This window comes from Oryctolagus cuniculus, chromosome 17 (genome assembly GCF_964237555.1).
Source record: "Oryctolagus cuniculus chromosome 17, mOryCun1.1, whole genome shotgun sequence".
Classification (NCBI taxonomy): Eukaryota; Metazoa; Chordata; class Mammalia; order Lagomorpha; family Leporidae; genus Oryctolagus; species Oryctolagus cuniculus.
In genome coordinates, this window is record NC_091448.1 from 63,752,825 (window position 1) to 63,775,198 (window position 22,374).

At 41.0% G+C, this 22,374-nt stretch overlaps 1 protein-coding gene across 1 annotated transcript in view; it reads left to right on the forward strand.

Moving 5' to 3' along the window:
* Positions 1-22,374, forward strand: part of LOC138846270 (zinc finger protein 585A-like) — a 216,848-nt gene that overhangs the window by 153,104 nt on the left and 41,370 nt on the right.

The following is a 22,374-nucleotide window of genomic DNA, read 5'->3' on the forward strand; positions in this document are numbered from 1 at the left end:
GGGAGTCAAGCCCTCCCCAGGGGCACAGCACCAGCAAGAACTCTCACCTCTCTTCTTCCATTAAGTCAGTCTCCAAGAACCCGAAAACACATCCCCAAGGTGTAGACTTTTAAATCAAATACCGGGTGTTCTGGTGCTTTCTTTCCCCTGGATCACTGAGAACCAATCAACAGAGGGGGATTAGACCTCCAGCTCACAGAGGACCCGCTTCCTCTGGTCGGTCTCGGAGGGCCTTGGGGTGGTCAGAATATTTGGATCTTAATACCTCCCAAGTCACTGTCCAAAGTTTGTCACTGGGAGTGAGAAGCACTTCAGCAAGCTACCAGTATTCCTGAGTCTAAAATATAAGATGAAATGGTACTAATAACAATGAGCAGAGGCCAGCGCTGTGGCGTAGTGGGTCAAGCTGGCACCTGCAGTGCCGGCCTCCCATATGGGAGCTGGTTCAAGTCCCAGCTGCTCCACTTCTGATCCAGCTCTCTGCTATGGCCTGGGAAAGCAGTAGAAGATGGCCCAAGTCCTTGGGCCCCTGCTCCCATGTGGGGGACCCAGGGGAAGCTTCTGGCTCCTGGCTTTGGATTGGCTCAGCTCCGGCCATTGCAGCCAACTGGGAAGTGAACCAGCGAATGGAAAACCTCTCTCTCTCTGTCTCTCTCTCTCTCTCTCTATCTCTATCTCTGTAACTCTCCTTTAAAGTAAATAAACAAATCTTTTTAAAACCAAAACCAATGGGCAGTGACAGCAGCCACTGCCATTCGGGATTTTCCTAATTTGTGCCAGGCTCTATGTCTGGCATTTTACATTCTTGTATCACGTATCCCAGCAATCCATGGGAGCAAATGCCTTTATTATTTTACAGATAAAGAAACACGGCTCAAGGCATGGAGGTGACCTGCCCAAAGTCACACATCCAAAAGTGTTAGGATTTTTTTTAAAGATTTGTTTATTTGAAAGTCAGAGTTACACAGAAAGAGCAGAGGGAGGGAGAGGGAGAGGGAGAGGGAGAGGGAGAGGGAGAGGAGGAGAGGGAGGGGGAGAGGGAGAGGGAGAGGGAGAGGGAGAGGAGGAGAGGGAGGGGGAGGGGGAGGGGAGGGGGAGGGGGAGAGGGAGAGGGAGAGGGTCTTCCCATCACTCCCCAATTGGCCTCAATGCCTGGAGCTGTGCCAGTCTGAAGCCAGGAGAAGAGTTAGGATTTTAACCCAGGGCTGTTAGACTCCAAAGCCTCTGGGACCTGCTGTAGGGCACAGGGATAGAGAAAAAGAACAACCGGGCCGGTGCTGTGGCATAGTAGGCTAAGCCTCCACCTGCGGTGCTGGCATCCCATATGGGTGCAGGTTCTAGTCCCGGCTGCCCCTCTTCCAATCCAGCTCTCTGCTATGGCCTGAGAAAGCAGTAGAAGATGGTCCAAGTGCCTGGGCCTGTGCACCCATGTGAGAGACCCAGAAAAAGCTCCTGACTGCTCACTCCTGGCTTTGGACTGGCCCAACTCCAGCCTTTACGGCCATTTGGGGAATGAGCCAGAGGATGGAAGAGCTCTCTTTCTTTCCCTCGCTCTGTCTGTGACTTTGTCAAATAAATAATCTTTAAAAAAAAAAAAAAAAAAGAAGAGCCACCAAAGTGGTGACAGTGAAGAGTTAAAATTGTATATGTGCAGGTGTAAAAAGTTAAGCTTAAGCGTACAGGTTTAAACCTCCTGATACAGCTGTAAAAATAAGACAGAGTGAAGTAGCACCTTGACAGTAGGGACTCCATTTTGGAGCACTTGAGACTCCATTCTGGGAAAGCACCCCCCCCCCCCACCGTGAGACTCTGGTTTGCAACCATGATCTCAAATAGTCGGACAATAGCAGTGCACTACATCACCCTTGGCAGAGCACAAAAACCCCCTAGCATGATTGCTCAAGCTTAAAAGTAGAAAGGTTGCACCTGGGTTACCTGGGCTAATAATAAAGATGTGATTTGTCTGTGTCTTGCATTAATGTCAAGTCCTAATTGCTAATTGTATTATTGCAACTGGTATTGTCAAGATTATGATAAATATTAATTTCACTTAGGTTTTAGGTTATGTTGACCCCAGTAACCATATACTCTCTTTTGATTTTATGTACTCTCTTTTGATTTTAGCAACTGTGTATAGCAACCGTGCATAGCAACCGTGTATTCCCCCCTTCCCGGTTTTGCGGTTTTTGCCTTTATAAACCCTAACCTTTGGTTATTCGGGGCTGCTCTGTTCATGTATGATCAGACAGCCCCAGCATGCTGGATAATCAATAAATCTTTAACCCTTTGCTGGTTGCATGAGAGAAAAGTCTCTTGGAGTCGTTCCTCGGGCGGTGGGCTTTTTCAGACTCTAACAACAGCAGTGATGATCACACTGATGGGAAAAGGCGGTGGCTGCTACTGTTCACTGAGCACCAGCTGAGCACCGGCACAGTACTAGGCAGTAGGGTCACAGAAACTCCCCCCATGCTGGTCACATTTTATAACTGGGGGAGGGGGATGTTGATTTGAATGTGAGTGTTGGATATAAACAGGGAGAAATCACAAATAGAGACTTTTGTACTTGCTGGGCTTCCCGGAGACTGGATGAGGATTCCAGACAGCTGCAGGTTTCTATGTTGGCTTACTTACAGTATTTACAACATGGTACACAATGTGAGGCTTAGATAATGTTTTTACGTAATACAGTCTCAAATTAAATAATTCTTATTAGTCTCAATAATAAAAATAAGCCCATCATATTTTTTAACTTTTATTTAGTAAATATAAGTTTCCAAAGTACAGTTTATGGATTACAATGGCTTTCCCCACCATAATTTCCCTCCCACTCACACCCCTCCCATCTCCCGCTCCCTCTAACATTCCATTCACATCAAGATTCATTTTCAATTATCTTTATATACAGAAGATCAATTTAGTATATATTAAGTAAAGACTTAACCATTTGACATTCTTGTTTATGGCGTCAGTAATCTCCCTAGGCTCTAGTCATGAGTTGCCGAGTCTATGGAAGCCTTTTGAGTTCGCCGACTTCGATCTTATTCCGACAGGGTCATAGTCAAACTGGAAGTTCATTCCTCCCTTCAGAGAAAGGTACCTCCTTCTTTGATGGCCCCATTCTTTCCACTGGGATCTTTCATTTAGGTCTTCTTTTTTTTTCCAGAGTGTCTTGGCTTTCCATGCCTAAAATATTCTCATGAAGCCCAGCATATTTTAATATAACAGTTTTTTCAATGTCATCAACATTACTTTGCGTTTACATATCACTTGATAATCTGAAGAACACATTTGAAGATAATTGGAAGAACACATATGAGAGTATACTCCCTGTATTATTTTTGCTAAAGTTCCTATAATAAAGTAACGTAAAGCATAGACACTGCTTTTCTCACAGATCTCGAGGCCAGAAGTCTGAGATCAAGATGCTGGTAGCCTTTGGTTTCTTCTAAGCACTCTCTCCTCAATTTGGCTATCATATTTCTTTTTTTTTAACTTTTATTTAATGAATATAAATTTCCAAAGTACAGCTTATGGATTACAATGGCTTCCCCCCCATACCGTCCCTCCCACCCACAACCCTCCCCTTTCCCACTCCCTCTCCCCTTCCATTCACATGAGGATTCATTTTTGATTCTCTTTATATACAGAAGATCAGTTTAGCATACATTAAGTAAAGATTTCAACAGTTTGCTCCCACACAGAAACATAAAGTGAAAAATAATAGATGATTTTTTAAATGATGATGAAATCAGATCAGACCTATTGTCATGTTTAATCCCAGTGAGAGTCAAGTTGGGAATTGATAATTTCTTCTTTTTTTTACAGAAGGTCAGTTTAGTATACATTAAGTAAAGATTTCAACAGTTTGCACCCCTATAGAAACACAAAGTGAAATATACTGTTTGAGTACTCGTTATAGCATTAAATCTCAATGTACAGCACATTAAGGACAGAGATCCTACATGAGGAGTAAGTGCACAGTGACTCCTGTTGTTGACTTTACAAATTGACACTCCTGTTTATGGCATCAGTAATCTCCCTATGCACCAGTCATGAGTTTCCAAGGCTATGGAAGCCCCTTGAGTTCTCCGACTCTTATCTTGTTTAGACAAGGTCATAGTCAAAGTGGAGGTTCTCTCCTCCCTTCAGAGAAAGGTACCTCCTTCTCCTTCTTTGAAGACCTGTTCTTTCCACTGGGATCTCACTCACAGAGATCTTTCATTTAGGTTTTTTTTTTTTTTTTTTTTTTTGCCAGAGTGTCTTGGCTTTCCATGCCTGAAATACTCTCATGGGCTTTTCAGCCTGATCCGAATGCCTTTAGGGCTGATTCTGAGACCAGAGTGTTGTTTAGGACATCTGCCATTCTATGAGTCTGCTGTGTATCTCGCTTCCCATGTTGGATCACTCTCCCCTTTATTTATTCTATCGGTTAGTATTAGCGGGCACTAGACTTGTTTATTTCTTCCTTTGACTCTTAGTCCTTTCATTATGGTCAATTGTGAACTGAAATTGATCACCTGGACTAGTGAGATGGCATTGGTACATGCCACCTTGATGGGATTGAATTGGAGTCCCCTGGTATGTTTCTAACTCTACCATTTGGGACAAGTCAGCCTGAGCATGTCCCAAATTATACATCTCTTCCCTCTCTTATTCCCACTCTTATGTTTAACAGGGATCACATTTCATTAAATTTCAACACTTAAGAATAACTGTGCATTAATTACAGAATTAAACCAGTCATATTAAGTAGAGCAGACAAAAAAACTACTAAGAGGGATAATGTATTAAGTTGTTCATTAACAGTCAGGGCTATGCTGATCAAGTCACCGTTTCTCATAGTGTCCATTTCACTTCAACAGGTTTCCTTTTTGGTGTTCAGTCAGTTGTCACCAATCAGGGAGAACATATGGTATTTGTCCCTTTGGGACTGGCTTACTTCACTCAGCATGATGTGTTCCAGATTCCTCCATTTTGTTGCAAATGACTGGATTTTGTTGTTTCTTACTGTGGTATAGTATTCTAAAGAGTACATATCCCATAATTTCTTTATCCAGTCTACCATTGATGGGCATTTAGGTTGGTTCCAGGTCTTGGCTATTGTGAATTGTGCTGCAATAAACATTAGGGTGCAGACCGCTTGTTTGTTTGCCAACTTAAATTCCTTTGGGTAAATTCCAAGGAGTGGGATGGCTGGGTCGAACGGTAGGGTTATATTCAGGTTTCTGAGGAATCTCCAGACGGACTTCCATAGTGGCTTCACCAGTTTGCATTCCCACCAACAGTGGGTTAGTGTCCCTTTTTCCCCACATCCTCGCCAGCATCTGTTGTTGGTAGATTTCTGTATGTGAGCCATTCTAACCGGGGTGAGGTGAAACCTCATTGTGGTTTTGATTTGCATTTCCCTGATTGCTAGTGAGCTTGAACATTTTTTCATATGCCTGTTCGCCATTTGGATTTCCTCTTTTGAAAGATACCTATTGAGGTCCTTGGCCCATCTCTTAAGTAGGTTGTTTGTTTTGCTTTTGTGGAGTTTCTTGATCTCTGTAGATTCTGGTTATTAACCCTTTATCTGTTGCATAGTTTGCAAATATTTTTCCCATTCTGTCGGTTGTCTCTTCACTCTCCTGTTTCTTTTGCAGTACAGAAACTTCTCAATTTGATGCAATCCCAATAGTTGATTTTGGCTTTGACTGCCTGTGCCTCCCGGGTCTTTTCCAGAAATTCTTTGCCTGTGCCAATATCTTGAAGGGTTTCTCCAATGTTCTCTAATAACTTGATGGTGTCAGGTCATAGATTTAGGTCTTTAATCCATGTTGAGTGGATTTTTGTGTAAGGTGTAAGGTAGGGGTCTTGCTTCATGCTTCTGCACGTGGAAATCCAGTTTTCCCAGCGCCATTTATTGATAGACTGTCCTTGCTCCAGGGATTGGTTTTAGATCCTTGATCAAATATAAGTTGGCTGTAGATGTTTGGATTGCTTTCTGGTGTTTCAATTCTATTCCATTGGTCTATCCATCTGTTTCTGTACCGGTACTTTGGGGAACAACTCGGACTAGACTAAGTTACAGGAATTAAGACTTATTCTATGCATCTGCTCTCCCACAATATGGCACTGGGAGAGGAGTAAACAACTTTTACACAGCTCCTCCAGTTCGACCAGTAACCTGCAGGAGCTGATCTTGCTCCTGATTGGAGGAGAGCAGCATACTCGGCGTGTGGGTAGCAGAGTTGGGATTGGTGGAAGAGGACTATAAAGGAGGAGAGAGACAATATGCACGAGGAACATCTAAGGGGAACATCCGAATAACATCTGAGCAGCCCCCGAGAGAGCTGGCCGGCGGTGTGCCGCTCCCCCATGGAAGTGGGGAAAGTGACAGGGGGAACCGCCCTTCCACGGAGGTGGAAGGACGGTAGCCAACCCGGGAAGAACCAGCAGCAAACCCGGGAAGGGCCGAGTAGACAAAAGAACAATGCAGTGTCTAGTGTCGTTCCTCCGTGAAGAGGGGGAGCAACACAGTACCATGCTGTTTTGATTACAACTGCCCTGTAGTATGTCCTGAAATATGGTATTGTGATGCCTCCGGCTTTGCTTTTGTTGTACAAGATTGCTTTAGCTATTCGAGGTCTCTTTTGCTTCCATATGAATTTCAGCATCATTTTTTTCTAGATCTGAGAAGAATGTCTTTGGTATCCTGATTGGAATTGCATTGAATCTATAAATTGCTTTTGGGAGAATGGACATTTTGATGATGTTGATTCTTCCAATCCATGAACATGGAAGAGTTTTCCATTTTTTGGTATCCTCTTCTGTTTCTTTCTTTAAGATTTTGTAATTCTCATCGTAGAAATCTTTAACATCCTTGGTTAAGTTTATTCCAAGGTATTTGATTGTTTTTGTAGCTATTGTGAATGGGATTGATCTTAGCAGTTCTTTCTCAGCTGTGGCATTGCTTGTGTATACAAAGGCTGTTGATTTTTGTGCATTGATTTTATATCCTGCCACTTTGCCAAACTCCTCTATGAGTTCCAATAGTCCCTTAGTAGAGTTCTTTGGGTCCTCTAAGTAAAGAATCATATCGTCTGCAAAGAGGGATAGTTTGACTTCTTCCTTCTCAATTTGTATTCCTTTAATTTCTTTTTCTTGTCTGATGGCTCTGGCTAAAACTTCCAGAACTATGTTAAATAGCAGTGGTGAGAGTGGGCATCCCTGTCTGGTGCCAGATCTCAGTGGAAATGCTTCCAACTTTTCCCCATTCAATAGGATGCTGGCCATGGGTTTTTCATAAATTGCTTTGATTATATTGAGGAATGTTCCTTCTATACCCAATTTGCTTAGAGTTTTCATCATGAAAGGGTGTTGAATTTTATCGAATGCTTTCTCTGCATCTATTGAGATAATCATATGGTTTTTCTTCTGCAGTCTGTTAATGTGGTGTATCATGTTGATTGATTTGCGAATGTTGAACCATCCCTGCATACCAGGGATAAATCCCACTTGGTCTGGGTGGATGATTTTTCTGATGTGTTGTTGTATTCTATCGGCAAGAATTTTATTGAGGATTTTTGCATCTATGTTCATCAGGGATATTGGTCTATAATTTTCTTTCAGTGCTGCATCTTTCTCTGGCTTAGGGATTAAGGTGATGCTGGCTTCATAGAAAGAATTTGGGAGGACTCCCTCTTTTTCGATTGTTCTGAATAGTTTGAGAAGAAATGGGATTAGTTCTTCTTTAAATGTCTGGTAGAATTCAGCAGTGAATCCATCTGGTCCTGGGCTTTTCTTTGTTGGGAGGACCTTTATTACTGTTTCAATTTCTGTTTCAGTTATGGGTCTATTTAGGTTTTCTATGTCTTCATGGTTCAATTTTGGTAGATTGCATGTGTCCAGGAATCTATCCATTTCTGATAGATTTTCCTGTTTGCTGGCATACAAGTCGTTGTAGTAATTTCTGATGATTCTTTTTATTTCTGTGGTGTCTGTTGTTATGTTTCCTGTTTCATCTCTGATTTTATTGATTTGGGTCTTTTCTCTTCTTTTTTTAGTTAGTTGGGCCAATGGGGTGTCAATTTTGTTTATTTTTTTCAAAAAACCAGCTTCTCCCTTGGCTGATTTTTTGTAGTGTTTTTTTTGGATTCAATCCTGTTTATTTCTTCTCTGATTTTAATTATTTCTCTTCTCCTACTAGATTTGGGTTTGGTTTGCTGCAGTTTTTCTAGGTCCCTGAGATGCGCTGAAAGCTCATTTATTTGGTGCCTTTCCAATTTCTTGATATAGGCACCTATTGCTATAAACTTGCCTCTCAGTACTGCTTTTGCTGTATCCCATAAGTTTTGATATGTTGTGTTGTTATCCTCATTTACTTCCAGAAAGTTTCTGATTTCTCTTTTGATTTCTTGAATGACCCAGTGTTCATTCAGGAGCATGTTGTTCAGTCTCCATGTGTTTGCATACTTTCTAGGGTTTCCGGAGTTGCTAATTTCCAGCTTCATTCTGCTGTGGTCTGAGAAGCTGTATGGTATGATTCTAATTCTTTTAAATTTGCTGAGACTTGCTTTATGGCCTAGTATGTGATCAATCCTAGAGAAGGTTCCATGCACTGCTGAGAAGAATGTGAAGTCTGTAGATGTAGGGTTGAAAGTTCTGTAGATATCTGTTAGATCCATTTAGGCAATAGTGTCGAATAAATCTGCTGTTTCCTTGTTGATCTTCTGTCCGGATGATCTGTCTATTTCTGAGAGTGGAGTATTGAAGTCCCCCAGTACTATTGTACTGGAATCTAAATCTCCCTTTAAGTCCCTTAACATATCTTTTAAATAGACCGGTGCCCTGTAATTAGGTGCATATACATTTATAATAGTTACATCTTCCTGTTGAATTGAACCCTTAATCATTATATAGTGTCCCTCTTTGTCTCTCTTAACAGTTTTTGTATTAAAGTTTATTTTGTTTGATATTAATATGGCTACACCTGCTTTTTTTGGTTTCTGTTGGCATGGAATATCTTTTTCCAACCTTTCACTTTCAGTCTGCATGCATCTTTGTTAGAGAGATGTGTTTCTTGTAGGCAACAAATAGTTGGGTTGTGTTCTTTGAGCCAATCAGCCAATCGGTGTCTTTTAACTGAAGAATTAGACCATTAATGTTCAATGTGACTATTGATACATAGTGACTTTGCCCTGCCATTTTCCCAGAGATATTTTCTAGTATATGCATTGAGCTTCCCATGCTCTTTTACTGGTAGGTTTTCTTCCTTTACCTTCTTTCATATCGATGGCCGTGTTTCTGTGTTTCTGAGTGTAGCACATCTTTAAGTATCTTTTGCAGGGCCGGACGAGTGGCGGCAAAGTCTTTCAATTTCTGTTTGCTATGAAAGGTCTTTATTTCACCTTCATTCACAAATGAGAGCTTGGCAGGATATAATATTCTGGGCTGGCAATTTTTCTCTCTTAGCACCTGTGCTATGTCTCACCATTCCCTCCTAGCCTGTAGTGTTTCTGATGAGAAGTCTGCTGTGAGTCTAATTGGACATCCTCTGAGAGTAATCTGACGTTTCTCTCTTGCACATTTTAGGATCTTTTCTTTATGTTTCACTGGGGTAAGTTTAATTACCACGTGTCGTGGTGAGGATCTCTTTTGGTCATGTTTATTGGGGGTTCTATGAGCTTCCTGTACTAGGATGTCTCTGTCCTTCTCCAAACCTGGAAAGTTCTCTGCTAGTATCTCACTAAAAAGGCCTTCTAATCCTTTCTCTCTCTCCATGCCTTCAGGAACTCCTAGAACTTGAATGTTGGTTTTTTTAATAGTATCCTGTAGATTCCCAACAATATTTTTTAGATTTCTAATTTCCTCTTCTTTGGTTTGACTGTATGTTTTCCTGTGCTCTATCTTCTAAGTCCGATATTCTCTCTTCTGCTTCACCCATTCTGTTTTTAAGGCTTTCTAATGTGTTTGTCATTTGATCTATTGAGCTCTTCATTTCATTTTGATTTCTCTTCACTATTACACTTTCCTGTTCTACTAGTTTCTGAGTTTCATTTTGACTCTTCCTTAAAATTTCATTTTCACGAGAGAGATTTTCAATCTTGTCCATTAAGGATTTCTGTAGTTCAAGGATTTGCTTTTGAAAACTTCTAAATGTTCTTATCATAAATTTTTTGAAATCTGTATCTTGCATTTCTTCTATCTCATCATCTTCATACTCTTGGCTTGGGGTGTTTTGCTTATTTGGAGGCATCATAGTGTCATCGTTGATCTTGCTCCCTCTATTTCTGTGTTTGTTACTCGGCATAGTTAATTCTTCTTTTGTCACTGTGCGTTTTTTTTTTTTATACTGTGTCTGTGTTAAGTGGACTGCCTGCTGTTGGAGGAGCCTTGGAGGCTTGAGATGGGTGCGGCCTGAGAGCTCTGCCTGGTTCTTCCTGGTTAAGGGTGTGCAAAGGTGACACCCTCAAGTTATGCGTGGTAAATCTCTCTCTTTTTATTTATTTATTTATTTTATTTATTCAGGGGGTAAGTAACACTGCAGGGCAGGGCTGTGCAGAATTGATGGTATTTAGCTTCCAGTCTTTGGCTCCTCTGGACTCCCACTGGGTTGCCTAGGCTACTGAATTGTAGTGACTCAGTTCCTTAACTCTCCCCCATTGATATGTAAATCCAGAGAGGAGGCCTGCTTTTTGTCTCTTGGGAATTCTTCAAGCCTTGCAGCCTTGTAACCTTTGCAAGGTTAGGGGGAAGAGAAACCCCGAAGCTTTTTTTTTTCCTTCTTTCTGGTAGTGAGTTTGCTGCACTTTCCGGCCCCCCTCTAGATTCTGACCCCCGTTTCCCCACCAATGTCTCGGGTTATTGAGCTCACCTCCCCTTCCAGTGCCGATGTGTGGACTCGGAGACCTGAGCGTCCCAAGTCTCCCCGCTGTTGTCTGTGTGGCATGCACTCCCCTTGGAGCACTGGCGCGCAGACCCTGGGGCTTCTGTGGCTCGGTCCCGCGACTTGGCTTCCGCGCGGTGGGCGACCTTGTTCTCCCAGTAGGTCCTCCGATTCACGGCTGCTCCATCCAGAAGGGTTTCCCCTGCAATTTTTTTTTTTGGTTCTATTTTCTGTGGCTACCGTAACTTCCCTTTTATTAAACTAAATTTTCCCGGACTATCGGTGCGCGCCCTCACTATTCCGCCATCTTGGCTCCAGTATCAAGTCTTGCAATACCCCCTTTGTTTTGTGTTTTCTTGCATATTTTTCATGTATTTCTCTATTTTAAAGAATTTTATGATGTTACATTTTGTTTTCATGCTGACTAATGGAATTCAGGTAACTGGATGAATGGTCTTTTCAAATCAGGGCACATGATTTGGCTTTCTGGAGTTCAATGTTGGTTTTATTGTTTTGGGCTCATCAGCCAATTATGCCATTGTTCTTCAGCACATCACTCTAGTTTTTCTGGTTTTTTATTTGTTTCCTGCCGTATCTCTTTCGTTCATTTTTATTCTCACCCAAAACAACAGTTGTGATGTAGTACCCATTAGATACACAGAAACACTACAAATTGTGGTTTTATGATTCAAAATCTATAGCCAGCACCGACCAAGATGATTTTTGTGTTTGTGGAAATGATATTTAAGGCTTTTGTAGACCTGAGGGATTTTAGTTTTTTTCTTTCTTTTTTTTTTTTTTTTTTTGACAGGCAGAGTTAGACAGTGAGAGAGAGACAGAAAGCTCTTCCTTCCATTAGTTCACTCCACTAATGGACACTACTATGAACACTGCACCAATTGAAGCCAGGAGCCAGGTGCTTCCTCTTGGTCTCCAATGCAGGTGCAGGGCCCAAGGACTTGGGTCATCCTCCACTGCCTTCCCAGGCCACAGCAGAGAGCTGGACTAGAAGAGGAGCAACCAGGACAGATTCTGGTGCCCAAACTGGGACTAGAACCCAGGGTACTGGAGCTGTAGGTGGAAGATTAGCCAAATTAGCCATGGCACCAGTGGAATTTTAGTTTTTCCAAAACAAGTTTGCCTGTGATTTTTTTTGTTAAAATCAATAAGAATTCTACAGCAATTTGCCTGGTCATATGTGGATTAAACCAGAAAAGTCTGGTTCTTTTGTGGCTGCAGCTGGGCTGATCAGGAGCCCTGAGCCAGGAGCTTCTTCTAGGTTTCACAAACGGGTGCAGGGGTACAAGTGCTTGAGCCATCTTCTGCTGTTTTCTAGGCTAATTGCAGGGAGCCAGATCAGAGGTAGAATGGCTGGGACTCAAACTAGTGCCCATATGAGATGCTGGCACTGCAGGCAGAAGTTTAACCTACTATGCCACAGTGATGGGACCATAATATGTTTTAACTACCCAGTGTTGATGTACACTTGAATTGTGTCTAGTACAGGTAATGGCAAACAGACAGCCACTTGGAATATTGCTGTGCAATCCTTTGAAGGAGTGGTTGTTTGGTTGTCTTGATTAAGTGCCTGAAAGTGGGCCAATTGTCCCAGCTGTCAAATATAGTATAAGAGCTTCTCAGTGTCATTTTCCTCCCAGCTTGCTCATAAGACATTCAGATGATCTCAGAGTATGTGTAAGCCTACTTAAGGCATAAGGTTTGTTCTGGTAGGCTGTGGAATGAAAGGAAATAAAATATTCATTTATTTATTTATTTATTCATTTTCAACCTTTTTTTTTTCAGATTATTTTAAAGATTTATTTTATTTGAAAGACAGAGTTACAGAGAGAGGTAGAGACAGAGAGGTCTTCCATCTTCTGGTTCACTCCCCAGATGGCTGCAACAGCTGGAGCTGTGCCAATCTAAAGCCAGGAGTTAGGAGCTTCTTCTGGGTCTCCCACATGGGTGCAGGGGCCCAAGGACTTGGACCATCTTCTACTGCTTTCCCAGGCCATAGCAGAGAGTTGGATCAGAAGAGGAGCAGCTGGGACTAGAACTGGTGCCCATATGGGATGCCAGTGCTTCAGGCCAGGGCTTTAACATGCTGTGCCACAGTACCAGCTCCAACATTAATTTTAGATGTGTAATTAGTATAACTTTTTATAGCAGCATTTTTAAAATTTGAAAATGTGTGCTGGCCAGTGCTGCGGCTCACTAGGCTAATCCTCTGCCTTGTGGCACTGGCACACTGGGTTCTAGTCCCATTCGGTTTGCCAGATTCTGTCCTGGTTGCCCCTCTTCCAGGCCAGCTCTCTGCTGTGGCCAGGGAGTGCAGTGGAAGATGGCCCAAGTGCTTGGGCCCTGTACCCGCATGGGAGACCAGGAGAAGCACCTGGCTCCTGCCTTCAGATCAGCACGGTACGCCAGCCACAGCACACCAGCCATGGCGGCTATTGGAGGGTGAACCAATGGCAAAAGGAAGACCTTTCTGTCTCTCTCTCAGTGTCCACTCTGCCTGTCCAAAAAAAAGAAAAAGAAAAAGAAAATGTGTGCCAATGATTTACTTACAGTGTTAAATATATGGTTACTATATATGAGCTTATTGAAGAGTACTTATGTTAGTTTATGGAAATTCCAGTGGAATGTACTTATGAGTGCATTTCCATTCTCCATCAACTATTCACTTCTAACATTGTAATGTTAAGCAGCCGTGCACAAATAAGAGCTCTGTATGCCTCATTGTAGTAAACCATCCCACCCCAACACAATCCAACACTGCTGTGTTTTTCATGTTGATATGTTGATATGTTTATGTTTTCAGCACTTTTTTTCATCAAACCATTTCCCTGTAAATCCTTCCAATTCTGTGTGACAAGCACAATTTATTTCTATTTAAAGCAATATTGAAAATGAAGACATGACATGCTTAGTGCCTTCAACATTGCTTTTGAGAACTGCTAACATCTCTAGCACAGCACCTGTAATAAATTCAAATCACACCTTAATATAAGACAGCACAGCATATGAACAATCAAAATCTGAAATCAACACATAATATTGTCAAACTAGAAGCTGTAGCTAATATGTTTCCATATTTATTTATTTATTTATATTCCACATAAAAACATACTATAAAACTCAGGATGACTTTAAAGAATTCTTTCTGAAAAGTGCAGTAAGCAAATATGAAAGCCTGAAAATTATTTCAGAATTACTCCTGTTATGGTTGGCATTAAGATGCAGCAGGTTAAGTGCCACTTGGGACACCACCATCCTACATCACAATCCTGGTTTGAGTCCTAGTCCTCTGCATTTCCAATCTAGCTGCCTGCTAATGCACTTGGGCAGGCAGAGGATATGGCCAAGGTACTCAGCCACTGATAACCCATGTGGGAATCCTGAATGAAGTTCCAGGCTCCTTAATTCACCCTGGCCCAGTGCTGGCTGTTACAGTCATTTTGGAAGCTAACCAGAAGGTGGAAGACCTTTCTGTCTCTCCCTTTCTAATACTCTGCCTTTCTGGTAGATAGATAGATCTATTTAAAAATAATTTTTAAAATTCTTCTCTTAGGAAGAAGTAATTTTCAAAATTATTTGTTTGAAACAAATAGATTTGGTACAATGTTACAAAAATAAAATACAACATATTAATGAAAACTCAGATTCGTTATTGCCATCTATTTACAAAATCAAAAATCAGTCTGTGAAAGTCCAAACTTTACTCTCAATAAAAATGTAGATGCATGCTTAACTCACTTTTAGATTATAACTAAAGCAAAATCTTAGAGAAAGAAAAATCTCCCTAAAGTTTAAAGTTTAAATGGTTCTACAAATCTTAGCCATCCTCACAAATAGCTCAGAAACAACCCCTAAGAAAAGGAGAGGCTGATGAGAGATAGCATATTAGGCTTCTCATTTCAGCAAGTTTTTCCTGTCCATATATTGGCATTCAAGTATAGTTTCACTTGAAAAAATAAAATGGATATTTACAAGTCAATCATCTGATTTTCACGTTTAGAACTATTGCACAAAATGGTATCTACCAAGGGCACTCGAAAGTTCTTTATACAAAGAGATGATTGATTGAGATAGATTCCTTCAAAGCTTTGATTTTATAGACTATTTTGCAGAAAGTGAATTTTCTGAAGTATGAACTATATGCATATTAATATAACAGCAACACATTCCAAAGTCAAATATGTTTTTATACTCATCTTTTGAATGTAATCCCTCACCTTGGTTTCTATACATTAGTAAGTATTAAAATTCTAATTCTTTATGTCTAGTTCCATCTGTTAGAATTATCAGTGCATTCATTAAGTTTATGATAAAACAGTAGGTGCAGCTTGATGAGTGCATTCATTTTTTAGATTTACTTATTTATTTTGAAAGTCAGAGTTAAAGAGATCAGGAGAGACACAGAGAGAAATCTTCTGTCTGCTGGTTCACTTCCCAGATGATTATAACTCCCATCGTTGGACCAGGTGAAAGCCAGGAGCTGGAGCCTCATCCAGCTACCCTGCATGAGGGGCAGAGAATCAAATACTTGGTCCATCTTCCACTGCTTTGCCCACACTGTTATCAGGGAGCTGGATCAGAGGTGAAGCACCTGGAACAGAAAGCGGTATCTATGTGGGATGGTAAAATCACAGGCAGCAGTTTTACCTGCTATGCCACAAAGCTGGCCCCAAGTATATTCAGTTTCTTTCTATTAAAAAAAAATTCAATCTTTAGCATGCTGTTTTTTTTTAATGGGTAGATGGATTTTTTTTTTTTTGACAGGCAGAGTGGACAGTGAGAGAGAGACAGAGAGAAAGGTCTTCCTTTTCTGTTGGTTCAATGGCCACTGTGGCCAGTGCACCGCACTGATCTGAAGCCAGAAGTCAGGTGCTTCTCCTGGTCTCCCATGCAGGTGCAGGGCCCAAGGACTTGGGCCATCCTCCACTGCCTTCTCAGGCCACAGCAGAGAGCTGGACTGGAAGAGGGGCAGCTGGGAAAGAATCCGGTGCCCCGACCAGGACTAGAACCTGGTGTGCCAGTGCCGCAGGTGGAGGATTAGCCTATTGAGCCATGGCACCAGCCTATCATGCTGTTTTGAGACTTGATTTTTCTTAAGAGTTATTTATTAATTTGAGAGGCTGAGTTACAGAGAGAAGGCAAGAGAGACTGAGAGGTCTTCCATCCACTGATTCACTCTCCAAAGGCTATGATGGCCAGAACTAGGCCAATCTGAAGCCAGGAGCCAAGAACTTCTTCTGGGTCTCCAATGTGGGTGCTGGGGTCCAAGCACTTGTGCCAACCTCCATTGACTTTCCAGGCCTTGGACCAGAGAGCTGGATTGGAAGAGGAGCAGCCAAGACATGAGCCAGTGCCCATATGGGGATGCTGGCATCACAGGTGGAGATTTAATCTACTGTGCCATAGTGCCAGACCCATGTATTGAATTTCTAAAATTTCAAACTTACAGTACTTATTAAGCCTCAGAAAATATTATTACATTTTACTTTATCATCAAAAGCTAGATATGTTTTCTTTTCTAATCAGAGTATTTGATTTGTTCAGTGTTACTAATATACAACATATTTTAAGGCATAATTTAAATATATTTTCAGATGTATTTACCTGCCCATGAATAATTGTATAACTGTCAAACTACAGTTTTCACCTTATTTCCAAAAATGTTATGAATTTTAATGGAGTACTTTGATGAATTTGAAGATACCATGCTGAATTTAAATGAGCATGAGATACAAAATCAGAGAAATCATGATATTTCTCATCATTATTGCAACCCATAGTATAATATTCAACTCTTATCAAATTTGATTATTTTCTGTCTGTGGGATAGTTGGCTCTGAGTTGAGCAGTTGAGGTTTGAGCTTGTACTACTGAATATAAATGTGTGGAATGGATACCATTTCAGGCTCAAGTGTTCAGATGGTATGGGAACTTCTAGCATACTTATAAGGTTTGATTTTCCAACTGTTAACATTTTCCAATTGTAATTGTTTCTCTCTAGTTAAGTTAATAGTTATGCTCCATCAAAATTTGTGAAATACTGAAATTCTATGTTCCCTTGACAGGAATAAGAATGCTGGGAGTTATGTAACTCCACAAAAATTATTTTTACTATAAATATATTTGAAATATGCAGCCCTATGCATGTATTGTCTATTTGAAATGGTTTTATTCTGTGTGTGTGTATCTCACTAACTAAAGTTAGTTTTAAAGATAACAGTGCAACACAGGCAATTCACAATAGCCAAGACCTGGAACCAACCTAAATGCCCATCAACGGTAGACTGGATAAAGAAATTATGGGAGATGTATTCTTTAGAGTACTATACCGCAGTAAGAAACAACGAAATCCAGTCATTTGCAACAAAATGGAGGAATCTGGAACACATCATGCTGAGTGAAGTAAGCCAGTCCCAAAGGGACAAATACCATATGTTCTCCCTGATCGGTGACAACTGACTGAACACCAAAAAGGAAACCTCCTGAAGTGAAATGGACACTATGAGAAATGGTGACTTGATCAGCATAGCCCTGACTGCTAATGGACAACTTAATACATTATCCCTCATAGTATTTTTTTTTGTCTGTTCTACTTAATATGACTGGTTTAATTCTGTAATTAATACACAGTTATTCTTAAGTGTTGAAAATTAACTGAAATGTGATCCCTGTTAAACATAAGAGTGGGAATAAGAGAGGGAAGAGATGTATAATTTGGGGCATGCTCGAGCTGACTTGCCCCAATTGGTAGAGTTGGAAACATACCAGGGGATTCCAATTCAATCCCATCAAGGTGGCATGTGCCAATGCCATCTCACTACTCCAAGTGATCAATTTCAGTTCACAATTGATCATAATGAAAGGACTAAGAGTCAAAGGGAGCACATAAACAAGTCTAGTATCTGCTAACACCAACCGATAGAATAAATAAAGGGGAGAGTGATCCAACATGGGAAGTGAGATACTCAGCAGACTCATAGAATGGCGGATGTCCTAAATAGCACTCTGGCCTCAGAATCAGCCCTAAAGGCACTCGGATCTGGCTGAAAAGCCCATGAGAGTATTTCAGGCATGGAAAGCCAAGACACTCTGGCAAAAAGATCTCTGTGAGTGAGATCCCAGTGGAAAGAACAGGTCTTCAAAGAGGGAGGTGCCTTTCTCTGAAGGGAGGAGAGAACCTCCACTTTGACTATGACCGTGTCTAAACAAGATAAGAGTCGGAGAACTCAAGGGGCTTCCATAGCCTTGGAAACTCATAACTGGTGCATAGGGAGATTACTGATGCCATAAACAGGAGTGTCAATTGGTAAAGTCAACAACAGGAGTCACTGTGCACTTACTCCTCATGTAGGATCTCTGTCCTTAACGTGCTGTACACTGAGGCTTAATGCTATAATGAGTACTCAAACAGTATATTTCACTTTGTGTTTCTATGGGGGTGCAAACGACTGAAATCTTTACTTAATGTACACTAAACTGATCTTCTGTAAAAAAAAAAAAAAGAAAGAAATTATCAATTCCCAACTTGACTTTCACTGGGATTAAACATGACAATAGGTCTGATCTGATTTCATCATCATTTAAAAAAAATCATCTATTATTTTTCACTTTATGTTTCTGTGTGGGAGCAAACTGTTGAAATACTTACTTAAGGTATACTAAGCTGATCTTCTGTATATTAAGATAATCGAAAATGAATCTTGATGTGAATGGAAGGGGAGAGGGAGTGGGAAAGGGGAGGGTTGTGGGTGGGAGGGACGGTATGGGGGGGAAGCCATTGTAACACATGAGTCGTACTTTGGAAATTTATATTCATTAAATAAAAGATAAAAAAAAGATAACAGTGCAACACAGGGCATTATTTTTGCTTTATTCTCTATCATCTACACATCAAAGTAATGGTGAAGAAAGTCAGTATTACTGTTCAGACACTGCTTTATTTGTCTTCAGAGAAGTTATCAAAGTGCTCTGGAGGTTTCTCTCTATTTAAGAAAGGAAAAACAATTTATAAACTATTATATTTATGAAAACTGAAGTGTTCTCTCTATCCAACTTTTTGCTGATTTTAAGTTATGCGTATATCATTATACTGCTGGTATCAAAGAGAAAACACTTTCAATAACCAATCTAATTTGGCTAATCTCTATAAAAGTGATGTGAATATTTTACAAGATTATTTCAGAAGCAAAAGAAGAGTGAACATGTAAGCAAATGGGTATGCAATTTTCTCTCTTGCATAAGACTGCTTGAATTCCATGAGCTGCCTCATGCTAGTTCCAGCAAAAGGGCAGTGCTCAGACACCAGGCTCAACGTACTCTGACAAAGCTGTCAGGATAATAATATATAGCTGGCCGGCTAATAGATTTTTATAATGCCCTTCAAAAAGCTTACAGACACCATTTTGTCCTCATGTGGAAAATGAAATATATGAAAATGAAGAATAATTATGTATGTGTGGATTATCCATGAGAACAACTGTAAAGTTTATTATCTGAGGCTGGTGCCACGGCTCACTAGGCTAATCCTCCGCCTTGTGGCACTGGCACACTGGGTTCTAGTCCTGGTCGGGGTGCCGGATTCTGTCCCGGTTGCCCCTCTTCCAGGCCAGCTCTCTGCTGTGGCCAAGGAGTGCAGTGGAGGATGGCCCAAGTGCTTGGGCCCTGCACCCCATGGGAGACCAGGAGAAGCACCTGGCTCCTGCCATCAGATCAGTGCGGTGCACGAGCCGCAGCGCACTGGCCGAGGCAGCCATTGGAGGGTGAACCAACGGCAAAAGGAAGACCTTTCTCTCTGTCTCTCTTACTGTCCACTCTGCCTGTCAAAAAGTAAAAAAAAAAGCTTTATTATCTGAAATCACAATAAGCAGAGTTTTCCTCATTTGGACTGTTTTGCATCGGCTTTCTTTCCCTGTTAGTGTGCTAAATCAGTGTGCATATGGTAGACTTCCAAGTCTTCTCTTGTCAAATGAAGGCTGCTTTACATTGGCACTTTTCTACATAGGATTTCTTTTTTTTTTTTTTTTTTATTTTTTTATTTATTTTTTTTTTTTTTTGACAGGCAGAGTGGACAGTGAGAGAGAGAGACAGAGAGAGAAAGGTCTTCCTTTGCCGTTGGTTCACCCTCCAATGGCCGCCGCTGCAGCCGGCGCACCGCGCTGATCCTGGCAGGAGCCAGGAGCCAGGTGCTTTTCCTGGTCTCCCATGGGGTGCAGGGCCCAAGCACCTGGGCCATCCTCCACTGCACTCCCTGGCCATAGCAGAGAGCTGGCCTGGAAGAGGGGCAACCGGGACAGAATCCGGCGCCCCAACCGGGACTAGAACCCGGTGTGCCGGCGCCGCAAGGTGGAGGATTAGCCTATTGAGCCACGGCGCCGGCTCTCTACATAGGATTTCATATGTTTAAGTATACATTAAGGTAGTTGTGGGGATCTGTGTGTTTGGGTCAGAATTTGAAAGAAGTTAATTAGTATAGGGCATGTAACTAAAATGTTAGCATCATTGACATTAATAGTATTGCTAAGTATTGTCTTTGAGTCTTATTGTTCCTCATTTTATTCTTGTTGGCTTTGGCTGCTTTGAAAATTTACAGGATGAAACTACAGATTGTTGCAACTGAAGGTTTAGGTATTGTGTAATTCATCATAAATTGTATGTGTGTCATCAGTACTGGTATTTCTGTTGCTTTGTGTTTAAATACAACCAAATTTCACATAAAAGAGACAACTGGCAATAAATGCATATCAGCATAGACAGCAATTCAAAAAGTGAGGTTGGCACCCTGAATTTATTGGTAATCACTAACAAATATTTGTGAGAAAAAGGAAGATCAACATGTTTAATTTCCAACCAATGAGGTCTCTGATTGAAAAGTCCTTTGGCACCTGGCACAGAGCCACAGCAGGTAAAACTGCCACCATGGTGCTGGAATCGCATATGTGTGCTGGTGTGAGTCCCGAATGTTCCATTTCTCATCCAGCTCCCTGCTAATATGCCTGGGAAAGCAGTGGAGGATGGCTCAACTATTTGGGCCCCTGCAGCCTTATGGGTTAACTGGAAGAAATTCCTGGCTCCTGGTTTCAGACAGCCCAGCTCTGGCCACTGTGGCCATTTAGGGAGTGAACTAGAGGATGAAAGATCTCTATCTCTCCCTCTCCTTTTGTAACTTTGCCGTTCAAATAAATAAATAGATCTTTAAAAATAAAAAGTCCAAACTTTAACAACTGCAGATGTGGTATTTTATTTCATTTAGTCATAATGTACAACCTTAGAACAGTATGTTAAGACTCACTTTGAATACTGGGTAGTGCAAAAACAACATGGGATTCATAGGAGGTTGCTTAGCATATACACACAAGGGAATATTGAGATTGTGGAAAATGGGATTAAAAGACATGTACTTTGTGCAAAAATATTTAACTCCAAGCATAAATTTTATAGTATGTATTTTCTATTAATTTTTAACTAATATCAACCATATCTCATAATGAAAACACAGTATTACCTTTTTCCTGTATGAGAACATTCTATGAGCACCAGTTATATGATTTCATGAAAATTTTTTTAATTTTTTTATTTATTTGACAGAGTTAGATAGTGAGAGAGAGAGACAGAGAGAAAGGTCTTCCTTCTGTTGGTTCACCCCCCCCAAATGGCCGCTATGGCTTGCTCTGTGCCTATCCAAAGCCAGGAGCCAGGTGCTTCCTCCGGGTCTCTTTCTTAACTGTACATTTTGCTTCTTGTTTGGGGCTTTTACAGTTCTGTATATGTAAGTTCTGCCTATCAATCTTTTTTCATATTCAGAGTTTTCAATGTTTTCTACCATTCCGTTCATTGTATCTTCACTCTGATGATTACTTTGTTGTGAAGATGTATCTTAATTTGATACACTCAAATTTGTATGTTTTTATTTTTGTTACTTGTGCTTTTGGACTCTTACCCAAAACTGTTGTCTATGCTAATGCTTTACAGTTTCTCCTATGATTACTTAGTTTTGGTTTTATATTTAGACTTTTAATTCACCTTGAGTTGCTTTAACATAGTGTATGAGGTGTTGGGGTATATTTTCAGGCTTCTATATATGGATATTCACTTTCCTCTAAACCATTTGCTAAAGGGATTCTTCTTTCTCCTGTCTGTTTTATTTCCTTTGTTAAATGTGAGTTGCCTGTAGAAACGTCGGTTTATTTTGGCAACCTATTTTCCATTGAACTATGTGTCTGTTTTTACAAAAGTACAAACACTGCTTCTATTTTTTTTAAAGATTTATTTATTTATTTGAAAGGCCAGACACTTCTTCCAAGTCTCTCATGTGGGTGCCAGCACCCAAGAACATGGGCCATCTTCCACCAATTTCCTAGGTGCATTAGTAGGGAGCTGGATTGAAAGTGGAGCACCTGGTCTCCCAGCAGCACCATATGGGATGCATTCACAGCAGGTCATGGCTCTAACCCATTGCACCACAGTACCAGCCCCTTCCTTATTTATTTCTG